The following is a 14,152-nucleotide window of genomic DNA, read 5'->3' on the forward strand; positions in this document are numbered from 1 at the left end:
ATTTGACACCTATGTAGACTACTCCCTTGGGAGCTGCTGGTTACGGGTTCCCCTGGGTTACCATTTGCAACAGCTTGACAGTTCAACATTTTCCCAAGTGTTTTAGCTCAGTCAGAAAACAGTCCAGTAGCTTTGGTTTTTGTGTTTTTATTGAGAACTTGGGTAGGAGGGAATAAGTGGGATACTCCAACTTATATAACAATGCACAATCTGCTGGGATGACTGAATACTGCTGAATGCGGCAAGGCCGCTGCTTCACCTTGTCAGTAGCGGTGAAGAAGTAGTTAATGAACTATCGAGATAAACTTGACTGTACTTCAGAACACTCTTCAGGGCCCTTCCTGGCACCCCCTTGTCCCTATTATTCAGGGTTATCTATACGGCACCCCCTTTTCTGTAATACTCTCTGTGTGAGCAAGCTCCTTAATCCCCTAACTTCACTGGAGTAGCCTCCCTTCCTGGGCAGACCCTTAGGCAAATCTCCTGGTACTCACGGACGCTGTTTTTCCTGAGAGACCATTCCAGCAGCTCCACTGTCAGCACTCTGGATTCTCTGCAGCTCAGCTCCACACCCGCTTCTCTAGGCCGACTGCCTAAGACCACTTTCCTCTCACACTGCAGGAGGAGAGACAGCCGTCCACCTCCTCCTGGGACTCTGCTTCCCACCAAAGACGCCCTGTTACATGTCCCCTCAGTATTTATGATCAATCCCAGGATGCATTGCAGGAATGCCCTCCCACTGGGACTTTCATAAAATCTTATGTGTCGCTGGCTGGGTTTCCTCCACTTTCCAACAAGCTCCCTCATTGGATACAGTGGGGACACTCCCTCAGACCCAGTGAATCACACCTGGAAACATGTGACAGGCAAACTAATAGATCAGGCTCCCCTGATAAGCAGCAGGAGCAATAGATGTTTTTTCCTAGCACCTACCTAGGAGGGTGCTACACCTAGATAGACAATACATTTTTAAACTAGAGGAAAAGGTAAGGATCGTTCCACTGTGAAGAGATGGAACGGGTATGGGGCAATACCTCTCTTTTGTCATCATTTACCCGCAGGCCTGAGCAGGTGCAAAACATATCTAAAATGGATCATAAGGAATTTAGATCAGAGAAGGAATGTAATGTACAAATTAGCATGTCATCAGCAAACAATACTGTGCGCAAGTCCCTTGAACCAATGTAGATACCATGTAGAGGAGCAGAAGTGAGCAGATATCTCAAAAGAGGTTCTAAAGCCAAGTTAAGCAACAGAGAAGATAGGAGGCACCCCTGCCTTATACCTTTATAAAGGGTAATATTTCCAGAGATTCCACCAGAGGTGATAATCCGGGCCGAAGGGTTAGAATACATGTTTTGTAAGAAGTCAATGACACGCCCCACAAAGCCAAATTTTGACAGAACCATACAAAGCCAGTTGAGATTGACATTGTTAAAGGCCTTTCCTGCATCCAGTGTTATGATCGCTAGGTCTTCCGATGTATGAGATTTTGCATTTTTGAGGGCTGCCACGACTTTGTGAATATTGGAGGTTGCAGAACGACTTGTGACAAAGCCAGCCTGAGCCGGGTGATTTAGAGAGGGAAGTAAAGGGGCTAAGCGAGACGCAATCATTTTGGATAGTATTTTGGCATCCAGGTTGAGCGGGGAAATTGGCTGGTAAAAACCAGGATGGGTGGGATCCTTCCCTTTCTTAGCAAGGAGCCTAATATTGGCATGAGAGCCAGTAGGCAGATATTTGTCCCCCATCCCCTATGATGTTGTGTAAAGATTGGAGAGTAGAGAGGATGTCCTCACTGACCGCCTAGTAGGCCTGGGGCCTTGTTATTCGCTAATGTTTTGATTGTGTGGGCTATTTCTTCTGGAGATCTGAGAACATTTAGATCATCCAACTGTGATTCAGTGAGATGGGGAAACACTAAGCCATCAAGGAATGTGTGGGCGGTGTCATGATCTGTTGCATCTGCAGCATATAAAGCAGTATATTATGCTTCTAGAATGGTAGAGATTTATTGCAGGGACTGTGTAAGCTGGTCTATGCTGTTTTTAAGTGCTAAGATATGTGTTGGTTTATAGAGACCTTTAGTGAGGCTAGAGAGTAGTTTACCCAGTTTATTACCAAACTTGTGAAGATGCACATCTAAATATGACTTTTTTAACCATTCCTGCTGATCAGCCCAGAAATCAAAAGAACACTTGGCCTCATGCCAAGCAGCTTATGATCTGGTGAATATGAATTAGCTAAAGTGCCTTGGGCTCATTGGAGGGCTTCCCTTGCTGGTTTGTATTTTTGAGCTGTGGCTTTCTTAAAGGAAGGAGTATAGGCAATAATTTTGCCTCGTAGAAAAATGTCACTGTAGAAACATGCAAGGCAAGAGCATATGAAGATTTCCAAAACTAGATCTGACGCGTTTTGGGTGGAACCCTTTATCCGAAGGTCAATTGGGATACAATTCTACATATTCTCCAGAGATCAGGAGATCTGTCTGTGGCCAGAAGAGGACCCAAACCTGATTTTCTTAGGAGCCTCTTTGGGGGGCTGCTTTGATCCTTGCGAGAAAGGATTGCCTTCCTGGCTGGCGTTTCCTCTGAGGGTTGCAGATTCAAGGAACGCAGATACTGCTCTGCCTCTGAAGGGGAATTAAACATGAGGCACTCACCTTCTGATGTTGTGAGGTGCAGGATGGTGGGGTAGGCGAGAGTGAACTTGAAATGATGTTGAAACAGAACAGAGCAGATCTGGGAAAAGGCTTTTTGTTTGCATGACACCTCTGTGGAGTAGACCACAAATAATAGGAGAGTATGACCTTCAAATTGCAGGGTGTTCTGGTTTCTGAACTTTTTCAGCAATGGTTGTTTATCCGTGTAATTTAGCTAATGCACATTAACCGGCCTCGGAGATTGCCTATTTTCCATAGGAGGACCCAGCCTATGCGATCTCTCCATTGTGCAATCTGTATCAACCCTCAATGCCTTGGGAATGGTGGAGGAGCATAGTGTTGCCAGGACGGTAGCCTTGAATGATTCAGGGACTCCAATGACATGTAAATTGTTCTGCCTGGAACGGTTTTCCAGGTCTTTTTTTCACTGGCCACATGCTGAATGCACTTTAAATTTATTGATATTTTTGGACTTTCACGTGGAATTATTTATAATAACCACTTTAGGACCGGAGGATTTTCCTGCTTTACGTCCAGGCCACTTTTGCAACTTGGCACTGTGCAAATTTAACTGACAATTGCGCGGTCGTGCAACGCTGTACCCAAACAAAATTTACGTCCTTTTTTTCCCACAAACAGAGCTTTCTTTTGGTGGTATTTGATCACATCTGCGCTTTTCATTTTTTGCGATATTAATAAAAAAAGAGCGACAATTTTGAAAAAATAACAATATTTTTCTACTTTGACAGGTAAAAAATATCCAATATATTCAATTTTTGTCATATATTTAGGCCAAAACATATTTAGCTACATGTCTTTGACAAAAAAAGTTCTCAATGAGCGTATTTTTAACCGCTTTAAGACTGGAAGATTTTACCCCATTCCTGACCAGGCCATATTTTGCGATTCGGCACTGTGTTATTTTAACGGACAATTGTGCAGTCGTGCAACACTGTACCCAAATTAAATGTATGTCATTTTTTTCCCCACAAATAGAGCTTTCTTTTGGTGTTATTTGATCACCTGTGCAATTTTTACTTTTTGCGATGTAAACAAAAAAAGAGCGACAATTTTGAAAAAATATCAATATTTTTCACATTTTTTTATATGAAATTCCCCCCTAAAAAAATGTAAAAATCTAAATTTTTTAACATTTTAGGCCAATTTGTTTTCTGCTACATATTTTCGGTAAAAAAATCGTAATAAGCGTATTTTGATTGGTTTGCGCAAAAGTTATCACAGCTACTAACTACGGGAAAGATTTATGTAATTTATGTCATTTTTATTGTTTTTTTTTTTAACGGCGGTGATCTGTGTTTTTTTTTGCGGGACTGCGACCTTGCGGCGGACGGATCGGACCTTTGACTGACATTTTTGACACCTTTGGGGGGACCAGTGACATTACTACAGTAATCAGTGCTATAAATATGCACTGTTACTGTAATAATGACACTGGCAGGGAAGGGGCTAACTTTATTGGTGATCAAGGGGTTAAATATATGCCTGGTGCTTACTGACTTGTGTGGGGGGAGGGGACTGTGTGACACAGGCACAGATCGCAGGTTCAGCTATGCTGAATCCTGTAATCTGTCCCTGCCTGTCACATAGTAGATTTCCTCACTCGATCCCCGACGATCGGGGAAGAGCGGCGGTGATCACCGCCTCTCCTCCCCTGGCCTGACTCCCGCTGTGTCTGAATACAGCAGGAGTGAGCCACTTTGCCGCAGTACGCTCCATGTGAGCGGTCGGCAAGTGGTTAAGTGCTTTATTATTTATGATTGTTAATTGTATTTTTCACAATATTATTTTATTGCAACTTTCTTGCATGTTGCACTTTTACTTGTGTGTGTTACACATTATATGTTTATCATTGATGTTTATTATTTTATCACAACCTTTTTGCGCTGTGTATTAGTAATCGCACATATGCCGCCACAGATTCGCACACACACATTGGTGGTGGGGGTGAACGAGAAGAGGAAAGTGAAAATGATAATGTAAATATAATCTTTTAACCATTTTTATAGTCTAAGGGGACACTTTATGGCTTTACTGTTCACTGTGTTAATCTATGGTGCTGTATCATTTTGACTCTCCTCATCCCTCAATATTTCCACTCCGTCTACCCTGTACCTGTGGACACTAGGTTTACACCGGGCGGGGTCCTATAGTTCTTGCAGAAATGTATATCACTCAATCGCATATTTCTATCTTTGTGCCTCAGTGTGTATTGTGGATCTATATGGGAAAGAATTTTTATACTTTGCTGTTACTGCTGCCTCTGCTCTAGGACGTTCTATTGGTTGTCTTTTCCTCTCGTTCTTTCCTAACTCTCTTCTTCTCTGTGTTTCTCCATACCCCTCTTTCTTATTTCCCCCCCTCTGGCCCCATGCCCTCCCCCCCCCCCTTACCTTTTTCCCTCCCCTCTGTTTCTCTCCTTTCTTTTCCTTTTTTTGTGTACTCCAGTCATACCCTCCTGTCTTGCTGGTTCGTTTAGTTCAAAGGAGCTGAGTTATATCTAAGCAGATGGCTCCCTTAGGGGGGCCACTGCACTCTTTTCTATATGCTTTCTGTATGTGTTTACATTCAATGGTTACCTTCTGTATTGTATTTCTAATGTTATAAAACTGGTTAGTGCCTTATGTGCCTTGGTGGATGGGCCTTTGTCCTGCCCTCCACGCCCAGCCTACTTGTTTGTATTGACTGAGTTTCATGTTTTCTTTTCTGTAACCTATGTCATTTGCTTCTGTGAAAATAAAATAAAGATTATTAAAAAAAAAAAAGAAAACTGCTCCAACTTTCTCACTTCACTGGCAGTTGCCATAGTCAAATGTTTGTAGTTTAAAAACTATAAATCCTACAGTGAAGAGCTTTATATTGCGAGAATCATAGGACCCAGACCTACATTTTGATGCATAGTATGTGGAGTTTCAATGAATGTCAACTCGGCGTGAGTTGCAAACAAATGGTCATATTGTGAGAACTATCAGGACTATGGCTTAGCCATGGACATTTTTAGTGGCAGCAGGGATAGCTGAACGATATGATATAAGATTTGGGTAGGTGAAAATGAGGGAGTGGTGGCAGTTTAAAAATCATGTCCTGTTTTTTCAGCTCCCACTCTAGCTTTTGTCAGCTCCCACTCTAGTTTTGAACATTCCGCCATTCATTCCTATGGGACCAATTTCGCCACAAAAACGTAGATATTTTGTAAACCATTCGGTGAAATGTTCCACAAAGTAATAGCACACCAATTGGAAACAATCCGCACGTTTCGGTATATTACTGTCAATGTAGTGTAAAAACTGTGGGAGGAGTTAGGGTGGTAAATTTGGCTATAATAATAGGAATATATATGTGAGATTATAGTAATTGGTCTTGGCATGCAAGAACACTTAATGATAACAAATAATACAATTAAAATACCAAAAAATAAAAACTACTGACACCAGTGGGTTAACTTCCAGGATTGCAAAGGTCACACTTGCGACTGGGCCCTGGCATTCCACCACCGTGGGGAGGCCCCAAGATGGCAGGAAGAGAGCCCACTGCAGAACTTGTGAAAGGGTCCTGCAATGAGAGTAAAGGGCCTCAGGATCAGTGGGAAGAGCCCCAGGCTTGAAGGGAAGGGCCCTGGCCAGGGGTCTGGGGGGCCCTTCATGGTTTCCTGCACCAGGGTCTGCACTGAAGGTTCTAGTTATACCTCTGCTGTAAAAGCTGCATTTTTTTTTTAGCTGCATTGTGCAAGAGCCCTTAAAGCGCATGATCTCTTAATTAGGCCTCATACACTCGGCAATTTAGCTCCCATGCCTGAGATTCCAGTATTTTTGTGTCAGCAGAAGGCACAGGTGCACCATTTATTAGAGACTGAAAACTGCAGTGGCTGGACAGGGCTAGATATTATACCAAGTGGTACTAACATTAAGGGTCATATGCCCCCAGGGAGGAATACCAGTAATGCAGACTTCTTACATTCTGGCCATTCATTACTGGACACGTATAGCCCTAAACAATAATACCACTTGGAGCAGCATGTAACCCCATCCAGCCACAGCAGCTTTTAGCTACCCATAGATTTTACAGGCTGCAGGCAGTGGGGCTGAATGGTGTACCTGTGCTCTCTTCCCACACAAAAATACTGGGATTAGCTGCACACAGGCTAAACACCTGGGGTAGATTTACTAAACCTGGTGCACTCAGAATCTGATGCATGGTAGCTAATTTAGCTTCTAACCTCAGCTTGTTCAATTAAGCTTTGGCAGTAAAACCTGGTAGCTGATTGGTTTCTTTGCAGAAGTGAGCCTGGTATTGCACTCTCCAGGTTTAGTAAATAAACCCCCTAGTGCAGTGTTTCTTAAATCTGGTCCTCAAGGCACACTAAAGCCTCGTACACACGCTACGAATTTCCGCCGAACGGTCACCCGTCTTTTGTCCAGAGTACGTGTCTGTTGGTTGGAATGTGCTCTAGACTGCACACAAATTTTCCCGTACAACAGAATTCTATTTTAGAAGTGATGTCATGTGTTGGATTGCTTTCTATGTGTTCTTTCATCTCTGAGCATGCCTAGTCTTGCTCATAAGATTTTTCCCCGTCGAAATCTGTACTAATGAGAGGAAAATCGGACGTGTGTTGACGGAGGACAAAAATTTTAATGCCTGCACATCAGGATTTTGTCAGCCGAAAAGTCGGCTGTTGAAAGCACCATACTAACAATCCGAAAATCGGCAGATTGGTTGTCGGACGAAATTTCCCTTCCGAATTTCTTAACGTGTGTACGGGCCTTTACAGGCCCGGTTTGCAAGAAAACTGAAAAACATCACAGGTGATATCATTTGCTGCTCAGTGATTGCGGTATTCTAGTTTGCATCTCCCCAAGGTAATACTTAAAATCTGGCCTGTTAGTGTTCCCTGAGGACCGGAGTTGAGAAACACTTCCCTAGTGTACATATGGCCTTACTGGGAGAACTATAGGAGCTTCACATGAATAAATTCTGCCCATAAACTACAAACTATGCACAGAAAAAATAGGTGTTTTTTTTTCTTGATCATTTTCTTACTTAGATTGATTTTATCTCATATAATAATATATATTCTTATACACTTGAATGCCAAGGACACCTAGGGATATGACAAAACACATAAAAATATACTTACACTTACTGAACCACTAGAGGCAGTGCTCCAGAGATAATCTGTCTAGTAAATATCTCACTGAACTGAGAAAATACATTTAAAATATCAGCACAAATTCTTGTGTGCACACTCCAAGCCATGAACCTTGCTGTTTCCATTAGCCTATGTTCTAATTATAAAATGGAGCTTTAAAGTACTGCTGATATTCTGTAACAAACTGTGAACAACAATGTGCGGCTTTCAGAATGTACGTTTTAATTTGCTCCCAGCATTTCGGTTTTGGGACCATGTAACACCACCAATCCTGTCACTCACTGGTCACAGCCCATCAGTAACAACGTTGTAAAGAGGCAGTCACCTTCTCCTAGGATGTTGCTCTCTCGTTAGACAAATTAGTGAGATATCACTGTGTCTTTGCAGTCACACTAGTCAGAAATGTTCTGTAGTGTTTTATTCAGAAAGTGATGCCCATTAGAAAGGGTCTTAGGGGCACCCGGGTGATTCTGTCGCTGGGGAGATGTCAACAGCCTTACATAGTTCTCATTTATTATATCCACCAATAAAGCTTATATGGTCAGCCTACAATCTCACTGTCTAACGTTTATGAGAATCAGGGCTTATTCATACCGTAACACATGCAACTATGTGTACTGGGCATTTTCAAGTGAGCTTTGCTGATTTCGAAAGCCACAATCCAATGAAATTGACTTTTAAATTGTATGTAAATTCTAACAATAAATTACTCTTATTTTCTCCCTCTTGGTATGGTAAATATAAAATTGAAAACATTTTATTATATCTGTTTTTCAAGTGGAAAAAAATTGCTTTTCTTCAAGCTAGAAAGCTAAGAAATTCCTGTACTCTGTTCCTCTGCACTGTTGTCAGTTAGCATTGTGCTCTACTATCTCCATTGACTACAAAACACCTCCTCCAATGTTATGGGGAGAGGGAGATTATATGTATTCCTAACATACTTCTTTCTTAAGCTGGATACACACTATCCAACTTTTGTGGTTAGATTTCCTTCAGATTTACCTTTTCTATGTAGTGCAAGGGCCTGCCTGATTGCATACAAATTGAAAGTGTTTAGGTTTGACCTCATATTATATGGTTTTGGTAAGTCTGAAGGAAAAAATCTAAAGAAAATTGTATAGTGTGTATGGCCCATTAGGGTTACAATGCTCCCAGATGGAGTATGGTTGTCACTTTACAGTGTATTCCTGGCAGGATCACCATGTGAAGTAAGGCTCCCTGCACACTAGTGTAAAGGATAACTTTTTGAAGCATGTTACTTGTTCCACCCATATTTAGGCTGTCGCCTGCCCAGCCACATCATTTATTTACAGTCCTCTGAATGGGAAACTATGAGTCCCAGCAGCCTTTATCATCATCATCTGTTCTGCTGCACACTGCTGTCAGTGTCATTGTGAGAGTCAATTTCATGTGTGTGTGTGTGCCTATTCTAATTTCTAGAGTCTGGTCCCTGAACTACTTACTACATTGAAAATAAAATAAGAAATATGTTGCCTTAATATCTTCCTTTAATCACATTGTTAATTGCATATTACAGTATACTTGTTTGTAGCCTAAATGCTTACATTTTCATTTAAAACTGTAGTTTTGTAACTTTTGGAAATGCCAGTAAAAACTTAGCTGTGTCAGTAAATTTCAATCTGGTAGGTTGGCACGACTAGAAAACCTCTATGATTAAGATTTTAAGGTCAAAATATGCAATGTGTGTATCTTGGGGTAAGGCTTCTGACTTTGCGGATGTGTTGTCTTAGGATGAGCCATGAGAGCCAGCACCCAGGATTAGAGATGAGCTTGGGCATGTTCGAGTTGTTACGTGCCTGATCCCGCCAGATAGTCAACACTGCACTCCACTTATCACAGGCAGGGAGACATCTTCCAATCTATACAGCTGCAGATCAGGAAATGTCTCACTGCCTGTGATTAGCGGAGTGCAGTGTCGCCTTCCTGGCGGGATCGGGCACGTACGAACTCAAACACGCCCAAGCTCATCCCTGCCCAGGAGTCAATGGAGCACTGATACATCAAGAGAGAGAGATTACCACTGTCTATTATTATAATTATTATTTCAGGTACTTATATAGCACTGTCAATATACTTTACACATTCACATTCACATCAGTCCCTGCCCTCAAGGAGCTTACAATCTAAGGTCCCTAACTCACATTTATACATACACAGTAGGGCCAATTTTATACAGGATCCAATTAACCTACCAGCATGTCTTTGGAGTGTGGGATGAAGCCAGAGTACCCAGAGGAAACCCACGCAGACACAGGGAGAACATGCAAACTCCAGGCAGGTAGTGTCGTGGTTGGGATTTGAACCAGCTACCCTCTTGCTGCTAGGTGAAAGTGCTAACCACTACACCACTATTACATCTAAAAAATGCAGCTATTAAGAATATAGTAAGAATATAGTCTATTTAAAAGCATTACTTTCTGCATTTCCTTACATTTTGCCTGCACTACAAAATACAAGGTAATGTAGGCAGTGTGAACAAGCCAGCAGTGTTTATGCATGCTAGCTTTTAAAACCTTTAAATTGCCCAATTTTGCACGCAATGTTTGGATGAGGCACACTGCTGCATGAACACAAAACAATTATAGCCATGATAGAAGTCTACAAAAACTACAGAAATGGTCGACAAACATACTAAAAGTTTCTAAGGAAAAATAGTGAGTGCAGAATGCACTTTGAAGGGAATTACAAATCCTAAGTGCAGTCTTTTCTGTGATAGAGTATAATTAGAGTGTACGCCAAGGTGAATTAGGGGACATTCTTCATCTTCCAGCTTATCTCTGCTGTTTGTATCAGTGTGGTGGTGTATATAAATCACAATGTAATACGCTGTGCTATCAGAGTTGTTTGTCTATTCAATATATAGAGTTGTGTAAGATGTATATATGTTATATTGTGTATATATATATATATACACATATATATATATATATAATCTGCAAGATGCAGGCACATATTCTAAGAACTGCCGACACAAACCCTCTGCTGCTGTTTCAGTAAACTGTGATGGGCTCAGCTGGACAGTATTCTGCTTAATCCAGCTATTAACACACTGTGCATAACTGCTTAGTGACAGTGTTTCTGTTACAGTTCTCTGTGGTGTCATGGTAGTATATAAAGACAGCTACAGCTGGTCAATGAATCACATGCTGGCCTATACAGTGGACACAGGATGTTATCCTGTTAGGTATTGCCTGAATATAAATTAAATGCATTCTGTAGAAAAAAAAACAAAATTGGTAATGACAAAAGAGGCTGCTGTGTTTCACTGCTTCAATTATTTGTTTTATAATCTTACTCATTCTGCCTTATTTTAAGTCAAAGCCAACAAACCTTCCAGTATATTTTTGAATTACAGGAATAAAGCAGAGAACCTGGAGGAAATCAGTGGAAGCACAAAGAAAACATGAAAATGTTATGCAGATTTTGTCCCTGCGAGAATAAAGCCCAGGACTGCAGAAATGCAACAGAGAGTGCTAACCACTTTGCTACATAAATAAAAAAAAAGATATATATTATATAATGTATGTATAGCTTGTAAAAATATCAGTTATCTGCATCTGGAAAAGACACTTGTTCCTGCTAAAATGCATGTGTTCGCGCTAAATACATTAGCTGTTCACCCACAGAAAAGAGTGAGGCTGGTTCATTCCTTACGAAAGGCACAAGTGTTAAGCTGGCCATACATTATACAATTTTCTTGTTCAATTTCCTTTAGATTCACCTTCAAATATGTAGTGGCAAGGGCCAGCCTGATTGCATACAAATTTAAAGTGTTTAGGTTTGACCTTGTATTAAATGGTTTTGGTAAATCTAAAGGAAAACTAGAAAAGAGAAAATTGTATAATGCAGGGATTCCCAAACTACGGCCCCACAGTTGTTCAGGAACTACAATTCCCATCAAGCCTAGTTGTGTATGTGAATGTCAGAGTTTTACAATGCCTCATGGGATGTGTAGTTCTGCAACAGCTGCAGGGCTGTAGTTTTGGAATCCCTGGTATAATGAATGACCAGCCTTAGCTGCCGCTGGGAGAAATGTATTTACATTATTTGGGGCACAGTCTTGCATAGACAAGACCACTTATTTGGGGAGAAAAATACTTTATTTAGCCACAGTTGTTAATATTATTTAGCAGCTGAAGAGCACAGAGAAAACGGGTGCCATGCTTCCCTTTAATAGGACTCTTGAGTGCTAATTGGAGACATGGTATGATCTGTAGGGAAAGGTTTGACTCTAGTACTTGAAATGGCAGCCCATTGGTCCAGGTCAACCAAAATCAGAACGTCACTAAAATACTCTGCCTTTTTAGATCTATGGCAATACGTTTCCAGGTTTTCTTCTTTTAGACCTTCTTTTGTGCATTAACATATTATTTTTCAGAGCATTTCATTGTCACATGGAATTCCATTATATGTAATATATTTGTAATGTAGCACAGACCCAAGACCTGGCTGGCTGTTTAATCCCAGGTTCCATTCCCTGTAAGGCAGAACCAGGCACACAGTAGTTCACAGTCACTCAAGTCAGAAAACAGGCAGTGCATGTCTTTTTGCAGTTTATTTTCTGGTCTATCTTGGGTGGGGTGTGGGTAAGCCTTGGGATACTCCAGAACTAGCAAACATACTAAGACGGACACTTGTTACTATTCTGCTTCTCCAGGTTGCAATCTCTTGAATTCAGAATTAAGACAACAATAACACAGGTGACCCCTTTGCAGTGGTATAAAAAACTGTAGTAAGCTCTCCCAAAGGTGATAAGGACAATTTCTAGGATCCTAAGGCTAGCACCCACCATGCTCTGGGTACTGAAATACTCCTTGTAGTACTAGCCAACCTCTGTACTGGGGGCCTCTGGCCTGTATCCTCTGCAAAACTTCCTGCACTGCTTCAGAGGGCTCTGAACAGGGGTCCCGGGGCTGGAGATGGTCCCCTAAAAAGGATTTATTCTGTCTTGTAGCTAATAACACAAACGGCCCCAGTCCTTAGGCTGGGTCTTCTTCCAGGGGAACAAGGACCCTGCTGCTCTAGGCCTCAGACCATTTATGCACTTCTCAGCCCCCTGCTGGTCACTCTCCTCACCAGGGATTGGCTGAGGCTGCATGAATATTCAGGTCAGGGTCAGTCTCCACCACCCAATATGTGTCATCACTTGCTAGAAGGTGCTGGAATACAGGAGCAAGTAGCTGAGCATGCACCAGCAGAACCTAAAACAGCCAAAAGCAATTTAATACCGCTTCCCTCCTACAGGGAAGTAAAAAACTAAATTTACCTTACCTATAGCAGCATTAGTAAATGGGGAACTACAGTAGGAAGCATATTTTGGGGAGTATAAGGTGTAATGCTACATGGCTATTGGCATATAAAGATGATGTGCTTTTGTAACATGAACTGAGAATTTCTAACATATTAATGATAAGAACTAAACATTTATGAGTTAATGTGTGCCTTGCTGTAAATGAGAGAAAGATAGTGTTTATGGATTAAATGGGGTTTAGCACTGTTATTAAAAAGCATCTAAGAGCTTCATTGCACAAATCAATGTTAAGGGCTGACTTGCTTTCATTCAGTAAAGTGGCAAACCTATTTTACTAATAAAGCTCATTGAGGAGGAGTAAAATATGGAAACTGTGATTTGAGGGGTGTCTGATGAATGTTTGAGCTATGTAATAATTCATTTCCTGTGGCCATACATGAATATAGACAATTGAGTCCCCTAAATGGAATGCAATGAGTGGCCTAGAAAAGGTTTGAATGAATGTGGCCCAATACTGAACAATTTATATAAAGTATGTAGAAGCCAGGCACTCTTGAACAAAATGCACTGAGCTTAGAATCACAGTCCAGAAGGTCTACAGAGTCACAATTTTATAGCACTCTGCAATGCAAGGAACTATTTGCAGGAACTTTATAACAGACAGTATCCTGGTCTGAAACGTGTGACCATCATCTGCAGTAAATTTAAAGTATTAAAGTTTGGTTAGTCAAAGTGTTTCTTCTTATAGTTTCCTGCAGCATACTGTTTGTTATATATGTGGCCCAGTTATCCATACACCTGACACCCTCCATATTGTAATGAGATTAGAGTAGCAAGGTAATTTATCTTTCTTTCCCCTGTCTATATAGATAGGTCAGAATTTAGATAACAATGCAAAGGCATACTTACGAGGGAAAACTGTGCCATATGTTCCTTTTATTTCTTGCTTTTTTTCTCATGCAATATAGCATGTGATAGGCTTTCAATGTATTTCTCAATGTTCACTCTACCAGGGCCATTTGGACAACTAATCTTTAGGGCAATCCCTCTA

The sequence above is a fragment of the Pelophylax lessonae genome (genome assembly GCF_965119305.1).
Source record: "Pelophylax lessonae genome assembly, chromosome: 7".
Classification (NCBI taxonomy): domain Eukaryota; kingdom Metazoa; phylum Chordata; class Amphibia; order Anura; family Ranidae; genus Pelophylax; species Pelophylax lessonae.